This window comes from Pleurodeles waltl, chromosome 12 (assembly GCF_031143425.1).
Source record: "Pleurodeles waltl isolate 20211129_DDA chromosome 12, aPleWal1.hap1.20221129, whole genome shotgun sequence".
NCBI lineage: Eukaryota > Metazoa > Chordata > Amphibia > Caudata > Salamandridae > Pleurodeles > Pleurodeles waltl.
The window spans coordinates 281,988,076-282,004,151 of record NC_090451.1 but is presented as its reverse complement, the minus strand read 5'-3'; the positions used below and the strand labels follow the sequence as shown (position 1 = coordinate 282,004,151).

Genomic DNA, 16,076 nt, shown 5'->3' with positions numbered 1-16,076 from the left:
CTTATGTGGATCTCTATCAGAGTTCCGTAACATAATAAACGTAAACTTGAAATATAAATTTAATTTTAGTAAAATCAAAAGGTCTTGGCTAACTCTAGACCTAAAAAGAACTCATGGAGCCATGCTTGGAGGAGGCAAAATGCATTTATACTGTGCCTAATATCCCCCTGAGTACTTACTGCATTACAGAAAAGGAAGCTGTTGCTTGTTTGTTCCTTTTGTAAGACAGATTGTGATGCACACATTTTGAACCCTCACAATTTCAAAGGCATACGCACTCATTTTCATAATTGCATATCTCCATGCAAATGAGACAATGTGTTTGCCCCACACCTGTTCCATATTGTAGGCACAGGTTTTAACAGCGTCTCTGGCAGTGTAGTAACAATGGCCACGATAGGAGGTGATGCACAGTTAATGCACCCTTTGTCCCACAGCAATTTGCATTGTAGAAAGCCTACCATCAAAGTATTGCATCTACACACTGTTTTGTGATCATGGATGCAACTGCAGAACTGTGAACTGGCAAACTTACTTTTAATGGACAATGTGAAACTACAGGTACCAGCATTCCTAGCATGGTTGACTGACAGGTGGCAATATGACAGCAATATGTACGATCCGGGGTAGTCACGTCACTCCACGTCAACACTGACACAATTTCCATTCCAGGGCTTTTGTGTGATAACAAAAGGTGCATTATGGGAGTTAGTGTCGGTATGCTTTAATTGACCTAACTAGACTGATACAACTGGTAAGTCATTTGTAGATGGTCCAGAACTGGCAGAAATTTATTTGATGACATGGAATGGGGTGGTTACTCTGGTGCAATCATTAAAACAAATATCATGGTCACATTAAGTAACCAAAGTGTTGCTGGTGTGGCTCTCTGAAAAGCAGGTTCTGTCAGCTTCAGACCTGCTGAAAGAGGTGACAAGCACAGTGAGATTAGAGCGTGGCACAACAGCTAAAATGCAGCTGCTACTTATTTTCAGGGTCAGAGGAATTATGGGACTGTGCAGCTAAGGTGTTTTTCGCATATATATAGATTTGCTGCATTCGCCACATCCATCATCTGCTGCATGATGTGCACATTTTTATGAAAAAAAAACGTTTCTAGCACAAATGGTTGAAAAGTTACTAAAAACCCAGCAACATATGTTGCTGCACAGTAGAAGGTCCTTTCCAAATGTTGACTGGTTACAGCTCTTTTGCTTATTACTATATTTATGCATTAAACTGGTAATAATGAGGCAGGGCTGGCTTTAGCACTGTGGTGCCCTATGCAACTGTCTTTTTTGCCCCCCCCCACCCCACGACCACCACCTCGGATTCCCTAACTACCACCTGGAAAATGTGCCAACTCCACGTTCACATGCATTCATTTGTTTTAAAGAGCTTGTAAAGGCTGGCTTTACTAATCCACTCAGATATCCACATAAAATGTAGTTCTCTTCTTTGCAGCAGGCATATTAACCCTCTGTGATGCTTTATGGAGAGTTAAAGCTGCTGCTAGACAAAACTCCCATCTCTCTTCTTAGCAGGAACATTAATCACAAGAGGTATCTTGACATTTTAATTGTTTCATGAAGGCTGGATGCACAAGGAACTTTTCAGTAGGTGTTTTGTTTTAAATCGCAAGTTTCTGCGTTATTGCTAAACATAGCGCCCCCTTGAGGTCAGCGCCCCCAATCCAGGTTAGCACCGGGTGCGGCCGCACTGTTCGCACCGCCCTAAAGCCCGCCCTGAATGAGGTATGACCAGTGCCCAGACAGGATTGGGGACAGTTTACTGTATCATTACACAGCACTCCTTTTTATGGCTTTTTTCAAAACCACACCCCAATCCCACATTTCCTTACTTCTATCCTTCACATACATTCCTCCGTCAGCACACTCGCCTCACTGTCTTCGGAGAGAGGAAGGACTGTGTTGCAACTGTGGGAATTCTTCGTAAGTAGAAAGGAGAAATTATTAAAACGAATGTTTTTGAAGATTGCGTTTTTCTACAATGGGTGTTTTTTTTTATACTTTCATCGCTATGTTTTCCTCAGCATTAGGTGAATTTCTCATATGATAGAGCGTGGGGCATACATATACATATGTTACAGACCTGCTCGGCCGATGTCCATTACGAGGTGTGAACCCTCCACAGTATGTCAGAGACAGCCTCGAAAGCGTTGTTTTTGTTATTAGAGGCATGAAGGGGGGGGAGTTTGGTGGAGTGGGGGCAATTCATTTAAGTCTCTCGGGCTGTGCTCGGCACTAAGCCCTGTCCTCTCCTCACAGGTTGAAAAGATTTCACAAGTTGGCAGGTCTGATATTGATTTGGGTAACCTGTTTTAACTCGTTTGACTGCTGTCATAAGGTTTCATACTGAAGGTGCATGCTAGAAGTTCGGTTATGGGTGTATAAACTGTTGTTGTCAAGGAATTATTTTTCAGATGAAGTCCCGTCACCTCAATATTGATTTATGATAATTAACAGCAGATAATTGCGGAGTTTTACTATTTTTAAGAGAATGTATTGTCTTGTTTTATGTACAAGAGATATTGTGCGACAGAGCCTTTCGCGGTCTCTGTCTTTATTTCAAGCACTGGTTACAACTCTTAATTGGCTTTAGCTGCATCATAATGTAAATAAAAAACAAACACACATTTGCAATGCAATAGGTCTCGCATTTGCTTGAGTTACAGCTATTGGTTTCTAAATGCATAACTGGACTTTTCTTGCAACATAAATAAGTCAACCCTGCCGCATAATGTTGTCCTTTCTGTCACATAATTCTAGTAGCCTTGTACCCACTTCAGAATTATATACAAACCCAGAAAGTTACCATGCCCTGTCCTCCCTCCGCCACGCTGCTGAAAACGCTGTTTTAAAGGTACACAAGTGTGTGTTTAAAAAAAGCAGAACAAATAAAGGAGAGAAAAAAAAACAACGTCACGTTAAACTCAAGAGATCCTGGAAATGTTTTAAACTAAATCAATAAATACATTAAGATAGAGAAAATAGGAGTCCGTTGAAAAAAACGGGATTAGCATGAAGGCTTCTTCCCACCATAATCTGCTGTGACGTCACCCGATGGCTTCTTGGCAATTACCTCGTCTATTTTCTTTCCTACCATATCATACCCCCAAACACGTGAAACTTCCACGTCTACACGATGGGAAGGGGAGAGACAGAAAAGAAAAGTAGTTCATCCACACAAAAGTATATGGTTGGTCGTGCAATAATCCATGTTACAGGGTCAGTCTACAAGGCAGTAACAAACCAGCCTCTATGGAGAAAAACGCAAGGCATTTACCAACAACATCAAGGGATTTTTTTAAAGGCAGGCCCATGAATGAATAAAAGTGATGGGCGTGGTTTAAGTCCACGGTATACAGTATGCACGCTGCTATGCTCAGCCTAAAGACACAACTCCTGAGGCCATATTACAGAAATGCCTGGGGTAGGAAATGCGTTTTGCACCCCTGAGGGCATTTCGTGTAAGAGGAAGGAGCTGCTTGCGGGACCTTTAAGTAAAATAGAGAAGGTGCCTGTATTGAACATGTACTTTGAGCTCACAAATTTTCATAGGGGCATGTCCTCATGTAAATGAGGTGCACGCCTGCTCCACGCCCATTCTGTATTATGGACACAAGAGTTCATAGCCTTTTTGGAGGTGCATTAATAGTGCTCCCCTATGAAGTGGCACACAATAAGTGTGCGCCCCAGGGGCATCGTTTAGCAGGATGCACATGGTTTCCAAGTACTCCCCGCATGGTAGTAGGCAAATACTGTACCCTCCTGTTGGAAGTCCCTGCACTCACTTTAAATCCGAACAGTTCTACCTGCATTTAAAAAACAGACCAATAATTTGAAACAGACCCTCCTTTTTTGAGCGCTGTGCTGTGCCAAGTACAGGTGCAAATTTGCTCCTTCATTAAGATGTACTGATTTTCTTGAAATCTGGTCCACCCCCCTGGTTCCACTATATTAGTCTTGTAGGAGGCTGGCCTGGCTTATAGTGGGTACCTTGTGGTACTTACACCTTGTGCCAGGTCCAGTTTTCCCTTATTAGTATATTAGTAGTGTTCTAGCAGCTTAGGCTGATAGAGGTAGCTATAGCAGAGCAGCTTAGGCTGAACTAGGAGACATGCAACGCTCCTACTATACCACTTATATCATATAGCACTATATCATAAGAAACACAATACTCAGAGTTACTAAAAATAAAGGTACTTTATTTTAGTGACAATATGCCAAAAGTATCTCAGAGGATATACTCCCTTAGGAGGTAAGTAAAATACACAAAATATACACACAAACCAAAATCAGGTAAGTAAAACACTTTGAAAAGTAGTGCTAACAGTGTAGAACACAATAGAAGGCAATAGAAGACAATAGGCCTGGGGCAACACAAACCATATACTCCAAAAGTGGAATAGGAACCACGAATGGACCCCAGGCTTAGTGTAGTGTGTAGAGGGTCGCTGGGAGTGTAAGAAAACACTAGGGGTGTCCAATATACCCCACCCCAAGACCCTGAAAAGTAGGAGTAAAGTTACCCTACTAACCTAGAAAGACAGTAAAGTTGAGATAGGGGATTCTGCAAAGGCAACAACTGACTGCAAAGCACTGAAGATGGATTCTTGGACCTGAGGACCTACAAAGGAAGGGGACCAAGTCCAAGAGTCAGGCAAGTGTCCAAGAAGGGCAGGAACCCACTAAACCCCGGATGAAGGTGCAAGAGGGCTGCCTCCGGGTGGAAGAAGCCGAAGATTCTGCAACAACAGAAGGTGCCAGGAACTTCTCCTTTGGTCAGAAGATGTCCCACGGTGTGCTGGAGGATGCAGAGTTGTTTCCACGCAGAAAGACCGCAAACAAGCCTTACTAGCTGCAAGAGTCGCGGTTGAAGATAATGGGTGCTGCCAGGGCCCAGGAAGGACCAGGAGGTTGCCCTTTGGAGGAGGAGACAGAGGGGGTGCTCAGCAACAGAGAGAGCCCACGCAGAAGCAGGCAGCACTGGCAGAGGCACTTGAACAGGCATTCAAGAAATCTGAGCATGGCAGTCATCTCAGCACAATAAAAGAGGGTCCCATGAAGTCGGTGGTCAACTCAGCGAGTTGAGCAATGCAGGACGGAGTGCTAGGGACCTGGGCTAGGCTGTGCATGAGGGAATCCTTGCAAGAGTGCACAGAAGCCCTAGCAGCTGCAGATCACGCAGTACACAGGATTACTGTCTGGTGTGGGGAGGCAAGGACTTACCTCCACCAAATTTGGACAGATGGACCACTTGACTGTCAGGGTCACTTGGATCCAGCTCCTGTGTTCCAGGGACCACGCTCGTCAAGATGAGAGGGGACCCAGAGGACCGGTGATGCAGAAGTTTGGTGCCTGCGTTAGCAGGGGGAAGATTCTGTCGACCCACGGGAGATTTCTTCTTGGCTTCCATTTCAGGGTGAAGGCAGACAGCCCTCAGAGCATTCACCACCAGGAAACAGTAGAGAAAGCCTGCAGGATTAGGCACTACAATGTTGCTGGTAGTCTTCTTGCTACTTTGTTGCAGTTTTGCAGGCGTCCTGGAGCAGTCAGCGGTCGATCCTTGGCAGAAGTCAAAGAGAGAAGTGCAGAGGAACTCTGGTGAGCTCTTGCATTCGTTATCTGAAGAGAAACCCACAGGAGAGACCCTAAATAGCCCTCAGATGAGGATTGGCCACCTAACCAGGTAAGCACCTATCAGGAGGGGTCTCTGACGTCACCTGCTGACACTGGCCACTCAGAGGCCTCCACTGTGCCCTCACACCTCTGCATTCAATATGGCAGAGGTCTGGGACACACTGGAGGAGCTCTGGGCACCACTCCTGGGGTGGTGATGGACAGGGGAGTGGTCACTCCCCTTCCCTTTGTCCAGTTTCACGCCAGAGCAGGGGCTGGGGGATCCCTGAACCTGTGTAGACTGGCTTATGCAAGGAGGGCACCATCTGTGCCCTTCAAAGCATTTCCAGAGGCTGGGGGAGGCTGCCCCTGCCCAGCCCTTAACACCTATTTCCAAAGGGAGAGGGTGTAACACCCTCTCTCAGAGGAAGTCCTTTGTTCTGCCTTCCTGGGACTGGGCTGCCCAGACCCCAGGAGGGCAGAAGCCTGTCTGTGCGTTGGCAGCAGCGGTAGCTGCAGTGAAAACCCCAGAGAGCTAGTTTGGCAGTACCCGGGAACCATGCTGGAGCCCCGGGGATGCATGGGATTGGCACCCCAATACCAGATTTGTCATGGGGGACAATTCCATGATCTTAGACATGGTACATGGTCATATTCGGAGTTATCGTTGTGAAGCTACATATAGGTATTGACCTATATGTAGTGCACGCAGGTAATGGTGTCCCCGCACTCACAAAGTCTGGGGAAATTGCCCTGAACAATGTGGGGGCACCTTGGCTAGTGCCAGGGTGCCCTCACACTTAGTAACTTTGCACCTAAACCTTCACTTAGTGAGGGTTAGACATATAGGTGACTTATAAGTTACTTAATTGCAGTGTAAAATGGCTGTGAAATAACGTGGACGTTCTTTCACTCAGCCTGCAGTGGCAGTCCTGTGTAAGAATTGTCTGAGCTCCCTATGGGTGGCAAAAGACATGCTGCAGCCCACAGGGATCTCCTGGAACCCCAATACCCTGGGTACCTAGGTACCATATACTAGGGAATTAAAAGGGTGTTCCAGTGTGCCAATCAGAATTGGTGAAAACGGTCACTAGCCTGCAGTGACAATTTTAAAAGCAGAGAGAGCATAAACACTGAGGTTCTGGTTAGCAGAGCCTCAGTGATACAATGAGGCACCACACAGGGAACACATATAGGACACAAACTATGAGCACTGGGATCCTGGCTAGCAGGATCCCAGTTACACATATCAAACACACTGACAAATAGGGTTTCCACTATGAGCACTGGGCCCTGGCTAGCAGGATCCCAGTGAGACAGTAAAAACACCCTGACACATACTCACAAACAGGCCAAAAGTGGGGGTAACAAGGCTAGAAAGAGGCTACCTTCCTACAAGTCTATATAGTAACCTCTGAAGCAACAACTTGATTGAGTTAAGGTCCACTCTTTGATCCGTGCAAGAAAGATCAAAGGCTAACCTGGTGACTAATCATATGGTATCAGCGGCTGGACTTTATTGATTGTAATGTGTGAATACCTAGCCTACAAAAGTTTTCACATTCCTTTGAATTGTTGTCCAGCACATTTTCAAACGTTTTTATGTTTTAGTACAAATTTTACTAGTGTTTATTAAGGAAAGCCTTAATTTTATTAAAGACACGGAGGCGAGTATTATGCTTCTCTTAACTTGCTTTACTTCAAATAGCAGCAGTCAAGATGACTAAAACACTACAAATTCTATTAGACTTAGTGACAATAAGCCAGTTTTGGAAGAACAATAGTGCATTACACAACCAATCAGAGACATAGAACCACTATAATACCTATGTTGCCTGCAACAGTCTTCTTTTATTGAGCAAGTAGTCATGAAAAATTATTAAACATAGGCAATATAAGGACAACTATAGTAACTGCTAACAGAAACATAGACATCTCTTGAGAAAAGACTGTGACTATTAAACATTGACAGCGTTCACTTGAAGAGCGTATTTGTGAAACACGAAACGGTGCCACATTTGGTGAGAACTGGGCTGGCGTGGGACGTCTTCCCCCAACCAAGTCACTTTCCAGGCAGTGGGGAGGGCCCCTTGGACAAGCTATACAATCGCCAGCACATCCCGGCACCGCAGGATTATTAAACTTTGATAGCATTCACTGGGAGAGCAAGTTTGTGCAACACTATCCTGTGCCGCCTTTGGTGAGACCTGGGCTGGGACTTCGTACCCCAGCCAAGTCAGTTTCCTGGCAGTGGGTGCAACCCCCTGGACGTGCTATATAATTGCCAGCACATCCCACAGCACGGGACGTGCTCAGGTGAAGACTGGGCCAAGGCGGGCCTGTCGTACTCCGTCATAGCCTGTTAGAGGCTGGACCGGGCACTTTCTCTTGGTGTTTAATTTTTGGTCTTTAATCCTTCTCATAGGTATGGGAAAAAAGAAGGCAGGTGCAGTAACAGCTATGGGGTACAGCCATATCGGCCCCTGCTCCACTATTGATAATTTGTTAGTGAAGGCTGAGGACTTGGTGGCAAACTAAATTTAGCTTGTGGAATGCCACCTCGGTCTCATCTGATCTACCATCAGTTTCCCCAAAAGCGTTATCAAGCACAGCTAAGGGAACAATGACAGAAGAAGAGCAGAGCCAGGTGGTGACCCCTGCAAATGGCCCAGTGGAATCTCCATACTGGTCTGTTACTACGCCTGTTACTGGTGGCCTGTGTTGACCAAGTGACTGTGGGCAAAGAATCAGGCCCAATATGAGCACCCAAAAGTCCCCCAATACTGCCCCTGTGGTCAAAGGAACGAAAAAAGCAATGGTTAATAAAGGGAGTACAGGAAATTGTTGGAGACATATCGATGTAACTCTAGTCTCTCCATCCCCATTGGACTTTTGGGCCACAGTAAAGCCTTTAATCAATGACCTTTAAGAACAAAACCTCGCCCTGTGTTAGAAAGGCTGGCAATTATTCGGCTAACTTAGGCATGGTCTCCATTAATATTTCTGATCTGATGAAGGTTCCCATGTGCAGGCTGCTTGTTGCTTATTCTAACAAACCTTTTTTGATCACATCTCATACTAGTGAGGAAACATCTCATGCCGCACAGGAAATGATCACAGTTTCTTCTAGGCCTCCGGCCCCCGTTCATGGGCCCACAACCAATCCATTGGGTCCTCGGGGGAAGGGCCATATGTCAAGGAGGCCAACTGTCTGTAATACTACTTTGGTCCCAGCTCAAAGTTCGTCTCTGAGACTTGACCCTATACTCCCACTAAGAACCAGGCTACAAACTACCACTAATCCTGATTTAGCATTTACAGATCGGGGCCACAAATCACTCAGATCTCCCTGTCATTAATTTACCCCCTGATCCTGGCCTCTGTCGTTATTTTGAGCAATGTCCCAAAGTTGGCCCCTGCCGCTTCAAATACTACTGGGGTACTAAGGAGAACAAGGTGATGTTTTGGTTGAATAAGGCGTTGCCCCATAGCTGGGACCTGAGCAGAGAGATTTTGTTTGTGAGACGGGTAGATGGTATTGAGCCCTTAAAAAAGTCTTATTCAGTCTCATTCCTATTCAGGAGATACTGTGATAGTTAGTTAGTGATAGTTTCGGAGAGCCAAAAACAGCAGAATATATCCCTGTTCAAGCAGGGGTCGGCAGATGCGTTGATAGTGCTATAAAGGTCTTGTCCCTTGTTTTTTTTTACAGACATCTGAAAAATCGGGATTTTATGGCAAATCGTGATGTGTTTACAAGGTCTAGTTTTCAATGGAGCAAACCACTCTCCATGAGAAAAAGATTTGCTGCTTTGTCAGGATTGGACGGAAATGATTGACTCTTTATGAGCCGTAATTGCATGCCCCAAAATCTATGCAATCATAGCCATAGGTCTTTAGCTTTCTCCCAGGGGCAAAACAAGGTCCCTAGTTTTTCCCACCTGGCTTATCCGAAGTAAGACTTCCAAATCCTGTGATGGAATATTGCAGGTATGCGGCAGAAATTACAAAATAAGGATTGGTTAGATCTGATCGAGGTATTCGAGATCATTTGCCGCCAGGAAACCTGGGCTTCAGAGGAGGTTTTTGCTTAGATGGGTTTAAATCTTTCTCTGCACACGCCATCCCCTCAAAAGGGGGTAGAGGCAAGGGAATCCTTTAAATCCTCTGCAAATCCAAATGTAAAGGTTCAATTAAAGGTCTTAAGACCTTGTTATCAGATTCTTTCAGCCCAAGTCTCTAAAAAGCTTTTATTTTAACTTTTTTCAGTCGCTTCCAATAGGGATTATTAATGAACTAGGATTAGAAATTTTGAACCTCCTGGATCGAGGTAATCCAAATACAAATGTCAGTTTGGTGGTGAACGAGAGTGTGATTTTACTAATCTCGGGGTGTCAATTTGGAGCATTTTTCACCCTCTAAGTATGGTGAGGCTTTAAATAGACTAATCCTTACCTTAAACTTAACATTCTCATCTGCTATTAGGAAAGTTTCAAAAATTATCCCCCCCGCCCAACTTTATGGGTAAAGGGGAAGGTACTACTGTGGATTTCGTTTTATCAAGCGTTTTTTGTAGTTTTTTTTAATCCTTTGAGATTATACTGCTCCACTTTAGTGATCATAACCCTCTTTCCTTAAACTTTACTGTGTTGTTGGATGATTCCCTGTCCTCTAACGTTCCACCTGCTATAAAATATTATGCCAATAAAGGGGTCCCCCACAAATGGAATAACCATGATCCCACTAAATTTCTTAACACTCTGGTCTCCAAACATTATGAACTAGTGGAGAATAGTCTTTCCCTGGCAGAGGAGCCGAGCTTTATTTTAGATAATTTTGGTAAACACAATCTCCAGGGGTCTTACTTCTAAAAGACCTTATAAGTCCAAGCAAGGTCAGCCGTGGTTTAACCATGAGTGCACACTTGCACTCAAAAAGCTTAGGGCTGTTTTACATTCTGTGCCACGTTCATAGTAAAGTAAGAATTGCCAGGGCAGGCTACAAATGCACCCTTAAACAGAGAAGAGATGATCTGAAAAGATTAGTGTGAGAGGACCTTACTAAAGCTGCTGAGCTCAAAGATAACTCCCTTTTTTCGGAAGTGGTTATTCGCTCCTTCCCCTCGGAAAATCAGTTTCCAGAGGAGGCTTGTCACATTACGGCACAAGAGTGGGTGACTCATTTTACATCTATCTTTAGTTCGGACCAGGAGGGGGAGAGTCTGACAACTGAAAATACATTAGAGTTGTGTCAAGGTGAAGAGGCTTGGGTCAGGGAACTCATAAATTTATCCTCAGGAACAGCAGCCATAATTAGTGCGAAAAACGGAAAAGCCCCAGGTCCCGATGGTATCCTGTGTGACCTGTTCAAATCAAATATAGGCTTGTCGGCCGCTCTTGTTACTAATGTCCTGAGGGCCGAGGTAAGTAAGGATGTAGTCCCTTTGTGGAGGAAATCGGTTATAGTGCTTAATTTTTTTAAAGGGAGATAGGATTCCCATGAGTGTTATCGTCTCATCTCACTATTGGACTCTACTGTGCAAATACTTGGCCGTATCATTTTATCCAGACTGGAAGCGTGGGTGGAGGACAATTCCTTTTCCTTTCAGGCACTTAACTTAGTACTTATTAAAGACAAACATGTTTTGACCAAGAAAGGTTGTATGCACAAGGCCTTCATTGACCTTTCATGCGCCTTTGATTTAGTGAACCAGAGGAGATTTTTGGACCTTTTAGGCCAGATGGGTATTGAACCTCCTCCTTTTGAACCTAATAAGGAGTCTACATCAAGATACTACAACTAAAGTCTGTTTTTCGCGTTTGGGTGAATGTACTGACTCAATTCTGGTGAAAAGGGGTGTCAGACAGGGATGCATTCTAGCCCCTTTTCTTTTTTAGTGCACATTAACTCACTTCCACCCCATTTAGTCACATGTTCTGAGGATGTCCCCATGGTCGGCTCCCGACCATTACCTGTGCTACGTTATGCGGACGATGTGGTGTTGTTGGCTTGCACAGGTAATGGGTTGCAAAATTGGTTATTGCTTTTTTCAGCCTCTCTGTCAGACCTTAGTTTAAAAATAAATCTGGAGAAGTCCTTCTCTTTGACATTGGGGTTTAGTAAAAAAAACGTTTTTTGTGGAAGCAACCTAATAAAGAGCGTGAAGTCTTTTAACTATCTTGGTATTTTATTACATGCAGGAGGGTATTGGGACGCCTTAGTGGTGAATCGTGTACAAAAGATGGAAGAAGTTGTGAATGCTATTTTCAGGTTTTCTAAGAGGCTGGGACAAAAACCGATTAGGGAATGAATCCAATTACTCAGAAACAAGTGCCTGGCGGTGGGTTCTTTTGGTGTTGAGGTGTGGGTCACGCTCCAGTAGGCAAACTCCAGACAGTTGAGAAGGGTTTTCTGTGTGAACTTTTAGCCGTTCCAAGATCAACAGCAAGCTACGTTTGGCACACAGAAGGTACCTGGAAGATGGAATAAATTTTACTCCCTTCGCTTTGTTCTTTAAGTTTTGGGGCACCGCAAATGCGTCATTTTCTAGACAAACCCTGGTAGATTGTATCAAGACAGGGAAAAAGCTAGCAATACCGTGGATACCTTGCATTAAGGAAACCTTGAAAATCCTCCGTTTTGAGCATTTTTTTGTAAACTTGACACTATTAGGAAAAACTTGCAGGTACAAGTGAAGGAAGCTTCTATGTCTAATAGAGATGATTTGAGGATCATAGGCGCTTTGAATAAACCCACTATAACAGCTTATATGTCCTGTTTTCTATCTTCCTCACTCGAACATTACTTAGTGTGGTATGCACGCCCTCAACATAGGTTTTTATCCACACGTTTCTGCTTAAATACTATCCACCATCTAGTGGCTTTTCCCACTATGAATACTTGCCATTCCTCCCTTTGTTGTTGCCCCTGAGACTCAAAATCTCAACAATCTACCCCCCACTTCATACTATCTTGTTCTTTATATGGATCCCCCTCTGTCTCGTTTTTTACGCCCTTTTTTCTTTTCTAATCCAAATAATTTATATAAAGAGGGTTTTTATTGTTTACAGTCATTGTCGTCATTGGATTCTCGTGTTGCTGTTCTTAATTTTATTTTGACTGCAATTAAATTGAGAATGCTCTATGCATACTGAGTTTAATAACCTCTTTAGTCGTTTTAGTTTGGTAGATATGTTTTGTTTTTATGACATGTTGTCCTTTTCTTTGTACTTTTAAAAAGTTTTTATTGTGCTTTTCATGGCTAATATACTTTGCAGAAATAAAGAATTCTTGACTGACTGTGAATCTCTCCCTAGAAGAACATTATGGAGATTGGCCTGGAGTATTCAGAAGGTTTGTAGACACTGAAGGCTATGAAACAGACTTGTTGTTGCTTTAAGGTATCTTATGCAAAGGCAGAAATTGTTGAGGTGGACACTTCAAAGGCAGGAAAAAATACAATTAATGAAAATATTGTGGTGGAATAATACACGCCTCCTTGTCTTTAACAACAATAAGACTTTCCTTCATGAACACTACGAAAATCTACATTTTATGGCAAGACCGGAGGCTCCTATTGTGCTTGTTCAAAGCACATTTATCACTACAGAAGAGGTACAAAAAGTATTGTTGTACAACCAATCAGCCGATCTCAGAATGTCATCTAAACTTGAACCTGCTCAAAAGCCTTTCAACAACATGCCACCCCTGGAAGAATGAGCTCCAAAAATGGTGGTGTAGATTCCCGCTAATGGCATTATCCACTAAACCCACCTAGCAACCACAGGGCATAAGACCAGTTTGTGAGGATTCCTGAATGAGATAAGAAGTAGAGTGTCACAGGACATTCTCAGATGGTTGGTCTTTTGTTCATATGCCTTTAAACAATTACATTCACACAACCTAGGTTGAATTGGGAAATAAGGACAAAACACAGTAGTCAATTTTGATTTTGTGTGTTTTCTTATAGTAAACTAAACACTGATGGGGTTGAAATAACATGAAGAATTATCCAAAGCCCTGACATCTGAAAGATGGTTGATAGATATTAAACATAAAAACATTGTTCATGTTGCATAAAACATTTTAAGAGCTTGAGAAAGATCTGGCCAGTTAATAAATATTTGAAAAGCCAAATTCACATTCCACAATTGACCACATTTTGGAAGAGGAGGATTACAAAATATTACTCCCTTTAGAAGGTGGCTCATGAGGGGATGTTCTCCAACTGATTTTTCCAACCTAACAACACTGTTAATTTAGCAGAAATCATTTTAAGCCTGTAGCTGCTGAGCCTTTCCTCTCCCTCCCCCAGTGCTGAGCCCTTTTTTGGCTATTTGAGGTAGTTTGTGCTTAGGGCTCCAAAAAATTGTTTCCACATAAGGTATCAATGCCAAATTTGCATCCTATTTTTCCAACATCCTGAGGGTTCTAAAGGTACTCAGGGATTGTGGACTCTCATGGTCGGGACTGAAAAAACAGGCAAAATATAGCAAATGTTTGAGTTTTTTCAACAAATAGGGAAAAAAGTGCTCGAAATAAATGTTTCTATTTTTGTTTCCTAAAAATAGCACCCACGAACGGTTTGCTGTACTAAAGTCGCCCTCTTCCCAGCTTTCTGGAACATGCAGAACTGAATCAAAAAATATATTTTTTTATCACAGATTTGGCATTTTTAAAAGAGGCAGCCCATTTTTCCTTTTTTTTGTGCCTTCAACCTACTACCAGTTTGTGGTGGAAACTAGTGTGAAATCCATGGGTGATCCAGGAAAAGCTGTATACTTCCGAAAAGTGGACAAAATCCTGAATTCAACAAGGGGTCATATGTGTAGATCCCTCAAAGCTTTCCCAAAGAAACTGAGGGGCTTATTTACAAGTGGCTTATGCCGCCTGTGTGTCGCATTTTGTGACACACTGGCAGCGCAGGCTGCAGGCCCATATCTCCAAGGCCACTTTGCATGGCTTTTCATGATGTTCCCACGCAACACCCATGGATTTTGACGCATTCCCAAATTTACAAGAGTTTGTCAACCTGGGAATGCGTCAAAAGCCTATGCCTCCCCAAGGGTGGCGTAAGTGAGGCACAACAAAGAGAAATCCCATTATTTCTCCTTGTTTTTTCATCTTTGTATGTGTGCTGTATTCTACAGCACACATAAAATGAGGACATGACCTCCAGTGATTGTTTTTGTGCAGGAAGGTGTCTCTTCCTGCACAAAAACAATCATTCCTACAACGCAGACACGTTTGCACCATGATGCAAGGGTGCCTGCATTGGCGCTTGGCAGTCAATTGTGCACCATCGCAGGGGGAAAGGACAGGAATTTAGCTGTATGTAATCATAGATACGGCACATTCTTGCCCTTTTCTTTTCACGCCAAGCAGAGCAGCAAGAATCCATGCGGTACTGCCCTGCATCAAAACCTTGTAAGTGAGGCCCTAAGTGTTGAAATAAAGAAATATTGAAAACAAGTAGGAGAAACAGCCTTTGTGTCAATGTTTTCATCTGTAACGTTTGTAACAATGACTGTTTTACAAAAGCAATGTACCATTACATTCGCTAGACCCTTTTGGTTGTGGAGCTATATAGGGTTTGTGGATTCTCCAAGAACCTGAGGGACACAGAGCCAACAACTGAGCTGCACTGTGCAATGGTTTTCCATTGTATATTGAGTATAGACCAATTCATATCATGAAATATGGAAAAATAGGTATCAAGATAACCTATGTATTTCTGAAAAGGGCACAAGATATGGAATTTTACGAGCTGTGGTTATTTATACATTTCTGAACTGGTGACTATGATTTTGAGTTTGTTTTTTTTAAATGTCTTATTGTTTTTACACTTTCTTATATTTAGAAGGCACAACAACAAATATTCTACTGTTCTAAGCTCCCCCATGTCTTCTGATAAAAATGGTATCTCACTTGTATTGGTAGGCCTAGTGCCCGCGACAGGAAACGGCTCAAAACACAACATGGGCACATCATATTTTTCCATTCAAAACTGACCGTTTTTTGCAAAGTGGGTAGTTGTGGATTTTGGGCCTCAGCTCAGCTGGCATCTAGGGAAACCTAGCAAACCTATAAATTTTTTAAAACATGACACCTATGGGAATCCAGGATGGGATGACTTGCGTGGCTCTCACCTGGTTGTTTTACCCAAAATCCCTTGCAGACCTGAAACTTTTACTAAAACAGCACATTTTCCTTACATTTCTGTGATGGAAAGTTCTGGAATATGCAGGAAGCACCAAACTTTCTTTCACCGAGCATTCCCCCAAGTCTTCCGATAAAAAATGGGACCTCATTTGTGTGGGTAGGCCTACTGCCCACAACAGAAAATGACCCAAAAGTAACATGCATTCATCAAATTTTTCCACTAATAACTGACCTTTTGTTCCACTGTGGGTGGCTGTAGATTGTGGACCCTAG

At 43.3% G+C, this 16,076-nt stretch overlaps 1 protein-coding gene across 1 annotated transcript in view; it reads left to right on the top strand.

Moving 5' to 3' along the window:
- The first annotated feature begins 1,871 nt into the window (after positions 1–1,871).
- LOC138267339 (inactive hydroxysteroid dehydrogenase-like protein 1) overlaps positions 1,872–16,076 on the top strand; it is a 380,706-nt gene continuing 366,501 nt past the window's right edge. Inside the window, exon 1 of the mRNA XM_069216225.1 lies at positions 1,872–1,952. The gene's annotated coding sequence lies outside the window, so the exon portion shown is untranslated. The remainder of the gene's footprint in view (positions 1,953–16,076) is intronic.